At 45.3% G+C, this 4,877-nt stretch overlaps 1 pseudogene; it reads right to left on the minus strand.

The window, feature by feature from the left end:
• Positions 1-3,864: 3,864 nt before the first annotated feature.
• LOC141519217 (zinc finger CCHC domain-containing protein 24 pseudogene) lies at positions 3,865-4,610 on the minus strand (annotated as a pseudogene).
• Positions 4,611-4,877: the final 267 nt, after the last annotated feature.

Genomic DNA, 4,877 nt, shown 5'->3' on the forward strand with positions numbered 1-4,877 from the left:
CCCTATCTTTTTTCAAGTGTTTTCATGAAATATTTACTGCACATCTATACTGCAAGTGGATTTCAGTTTAATATCTCTTCCTCACCATAGTTGCCTTAAAGCTCACAAAACCCTTTCCACCCAGATTGTGAGAATAGGCATTCTGGCTTAGGATAAGAAACCCAGGCAGTCATCTCTCAATTACCCATGTGAAATGGCAAGGAAGTACATCTGGTAGAAATATGGAATCGAAAGATAATTCATCAACCTCAGCTTAGCCATCAGCTCCAAGGTTTAGCTGAATTATGCACAGCTATTAACAAACATCTTTAAGTTAAGTTGTCCCCTGAGCAGTATTCAGATGAAGTGAAAGGAATAAAGTCTCTGACCCTGAGAATCTTACCAAGAGAGGCAGAAATGATGTGGACTGACAGCATCATATACATTTTTCTCTAGCATAAGAACTTACTATTAGGAAAGAAAGGGGGCAAAACTGAGGTGAAAAATTGATTATCAAAATGCCAGCAAAAAAGATCTTGTCAGACATGGCTATTAGACATAGGGAAAAGTATAATCAAAAGATGAAGTGCTTGCCAAATCAAGTTCAGTTACAAGTCTATAGTTGCAAGAATGCTCACTCTTTTTGGAAAATCTTATACAGAGATAAATATCTGCCAAAATTGATGTTGTTATAAAAATCTAAAAGAATCATGTCATTGCTTCAGTTATTCATTGCTGTAGTTCATTATATAATAACATTATTATACCAATTCAGGTTGGGATCTTTGACATTAAGTTTAAGGCAATGTGAACATGTCAATAATGTGGTAAGTAAAAACGTCTTAGGAAAATGGTTTATGGGAAAATTACACTGGATTTTTGTTAAATGTAGGCAACAAGTAGTCAACAAAATGGACTCCTTTCTTCCTTTCAAACAATCAAGGAGGAATTATGACCATTTTTTGATTTTACCTGCTCTTAATAGATTGGGTGATCCTGACAGATCATAATCAACTCTCCTTGGGATTCTTAAAGGTGGGCAGATAGCAAGAAAATTTTTCTGCTTGTGGCCTTTGCATTTCATCTAAAATAAAGAGGGTCCTGAAAGGCTTAGGGTATGCTCAGAAACCATCCTGTTTCTAACAGGTCCTTTTGAAGCCTTGGGCTGAGAACACAGAGTAGAGTTCATTCATTACAGCACCATTATGTTCAGAAGGTATGCTTTGCCCTCCACCATTATTATTATTGTTAATATTATTCTTGTGAGTATTATAATCATAATGAACAGTAATATCCTCCCCTTCGTAGGTAGAAATTGGTAAGGACTAAAGCGCATACCAGGGCCTTTTGGAATGGTATAGAAAATTGTTTGTAGAAATTCTCTAAGTGGTTGTCTCCATTTGGGGGAGGGGAATTGAGGGACCCTATCTTTCCCCTATTGGAGAGGGCTGGGGAGCTGGGAAGGAGAGGTTATACTCATAGCTAGCACTTTAAAGTTTGCAAAGGACTTTACATACATTATCTCATTAGACCCTCACAGCAATCATGTGAGGTAGATAATATATCTATCCCAATTTTACAGATGAGGAAACTGAGGCAAACAGGTTAAGTGACTTGCCCAGGGTCACTCAGCGAGTAGTATCTGAGGTGAGATTTGATCCTAAGTCTTTCTGATTCCAGGTTCAATGACTCCTACCGTCGGTTGTTGCTAATACTCTATTAAGTGCTCAAAGGGTTTCGGCTACCTTCAGCCTAACCTACTCCTCCTTGCTGCAACCATACATATACCCTCTCTCATGACCTGGATCTCCAGTTAAACACTTCACTGTAACTTGTCAGGTGCTAGCTACAAATTCATTTCTACTTGAAAACAGATTCTCTTCAGGTCTAATTTGGGTGAGCTACAACCCATGGTAAACACAAAGTTTCATTCTCATTCCTTGGTCTGATTGGTTTTCTTCAGCAAAGGCTGAATGCCTAGGGCCAAAGTAAGTGAGCTAATTCTGAATATATGGCTATCACCTAGAGAGAAAATGATTGACATAAAATAGTTTCATTGCCCCAAGGGATAGCATGCACCTGCTGTGACCAAGACAGCCAGATGCCTGACTAGTGTTCAGTTGGCAAGGCTTCTCTGCTCTCCTGAGAAGCAGGAAAACTACCATTTTTCCATTTACAGAGGGAAACCGATGGCCCAGAGAGGACAGTGTTATGTCAGGGTTTACCAGACAACACTGGAAGAGCCAGAAGAAAGAGGGAAGGAAGGAAGGAAAGGGACATGGCAGTCATGAAGGACTAGAGGACTGCATCAAAATCTCTTTGTCATGGGCTCCTCAATGGATTTTGATGAGGATTTTGGATGTGAAAATGATACAGGGAAAAATCACAGCTACCAGAGGCCTGCCTTTTTTCTTAGGAAGGGCTTATTGAGGGGAAAAGAAGTTATGGGCAGGAGATTGATTCACTGGTCAGTCATTCTTAAGAATCTAAGTGTAAACTCTGAAGTTTCATACAGTCCCCCTCACTACCTACTTCCATTTCTACTGTAGGACAAGGCCCAGGCTTATTAAACTGGGAAGCAAATGATGCAGAGACTATTAGAATCTCAAAAATATGATTGGACAATCAGCTGTGATTTAGTGCTGTGGAAACTCCCTCTCCTAGGAATTTCACAGAGGGAAGTGATGAGGGGAGAGAACTAAAGGGAGCAGAAATTAAAAAAAAAGTCCAACGGCAGAGTAATGATGACTGGATGAGCTGCAGTCCAATCTCCAGTCAAAACCTGGCTACTCAGGAGCTCACAATGAAGGCCCTAAGGTTCACCTGATACTTTAAATTACTTGGTTGGTGTTTCTTGACATAGTGTCTGACTCTCACCTCCCTCAAGACAGGGAGCTGCCGCCTTTCCAAATGCAGGAAATATATACAGCAGTTTCAGAGTTGGAGGCAAGGAGGAAGGGAGTGTTTGGTGAGCAGGTATGAACTCCACCTGTCAGAGCTTTCTCCTACTTCCCTCACTCCTTTCTGCTACATGTGGGTTAATGTTTTCTTGTATTAATAGCTCATCTATTGAATAGAAAATAAGATATACCAATGTTTTCCTATAAAAGTGGCTTTTCGCATGATTATATAATCAGGGTGTCTGTACAGGCTTGGGGAGAAAAGGGATGACTTCAGTTTCCCTTTTATTCACAGTAAATTTAGTGCACCTGTGGCCTAATGCTGAACTGGAACCCCGGAGGGGGCCAAAGGACAGGAAGATACCTAAGAAAAGAACCATGTGGTGGTTGTAATGGCAAGTGGAAGACAATGGCAGTAGAGTCCAGGGAGAAGAGACAATACTACCTTCCACCTACCCACTACCCCCAGAATTGGCAGAAGACAAACTTTCAGTTCATCTCAATTGACCTCAGAAAGTTAGGTGAGTCTGAAGATCTGGCCACAACCACTGACACCACAATATTCCTGAGCCTCCTGCTCAGCTCTTCCTCATATGGGTCCAATCCTTTGCCTTGTTGGGCCAGGATATTGGAAAAAACCGTGTAAACAATCATTGGGGCAGCCCCCACCCCTTTTCTCCCTCCCCTGGCCTGGTGGCGGTCCCATCAGGAACACTCTCAATAACACTGTGTGTCCTAAAACACTAGACAAAAACCCAGATTCCTATAAATACATTTTGCATATGTACAGGTGCACACAGACACACACAGGAAGGAAAATACAGACAGATACACACACATGTACCCACACAAACAAGTGTTACATTCTGTTACCTGTAAGGCATGTTATTCCTTTATAGATAAGGTGATAAATGATGGGTTTTTTTTCTTCCCAGAGGTTGTGTTTGTGTCAGGACTCTTCCAAGATTGAGTGGGGAACAGGGGATCACGGCACTCTGCTTCCAGAAGCTCTGGGGGCTGAGGGGCAGTGGGAAGGCCTGCCATCACTGGGAAGTTTTATTGCACTCCCTGGGCAGTAGTAGCCCAAGACTTTGCACTTCTGACACAGGTGCTAAGGACACTCTTTGATTTGATCGGAGACATCCAGGCCATCTGGTTTTTCCAAAGGTCTCTGCTTGTGAGGATCCACATTGATGTGACACTTGATACATTGTTCTCCCATGTTCGCCCAGGAGTTGCCACTTATCATTTTCTCTTGCACTTGGGGCACTTGTATTCTCCAAAGCAACGCTTCTTGCCCTGGTATGGGGTTAGACCCTCACCTTTGGGGCGAGCCTGGGGGCAATCTTTGATGTAGTGCCCCTTGTTGAAACAGAGGTGACAAAGGTAACTGGGGGGTGGCCTCTTTCTGGGCTTGCGGGTCTCGGAGGAGAGAGACAAGTCAGAGAAGTGCTCGGTGAGGGAGCTGAGCCCATCCACGATGTTGCTGAGAGAGCCACAGGGAGATGCACTCTTGTACAGGCTGCAGCTGCATGAAGCTGTTGAGATAGCCGGAGAGCAGCGGCGAGCCCAGCTGCTCGGGCTGCCCTTGCCAAAGCCCAGCTCCGGGTGGAGGCGCGGCCCGGGCTGGAAGGCATCGAAGGAGCTGGCCTGGTACGTGTCCTGCAGGGACAGGTAGACCCAGCTGAGCCGCTGCGCCGGCTGGTAGACCGAGGCCGACAGCAGGTTCATCTTGCCGCCCGCGGCCCTCCGCGCTGCCCCGCTGCCCCGCTGCCCCGCTGCCCCGCTGCCCCGCTGCCCCGCTGCCCCGCTGCCCCCGCTGCCCCGCTGCCCCGCTCTCAGGGCTGGGCGGGGGAGCCCGGCAGCGGGTGCCTTCTCCCTGCAGCCGGGCCGGCCCGGCAGCGCCGCGGAGCCCGGAGCGGGGAACCTGCCTTTCATTCTTGAAAAAGAACATGACATCAGGGGAGGTGATGCCATGACAAGAATATGATTTTAATT

Source organism: Macrotis lagotis, chromosome 3 (genome assembly GCF_037893015.1).
Source record: "Macrotis lagotis isolate mMagLag1 chromosome 3, bilby.v1.9.chrom.fasta, whole genome shotgun sequence".
NCBI lineage: Eukaryota > Metazoa > Chordata > Mammalia > Peramelemorphia > Peramelidae > Macrotis > Macrotis lagotis.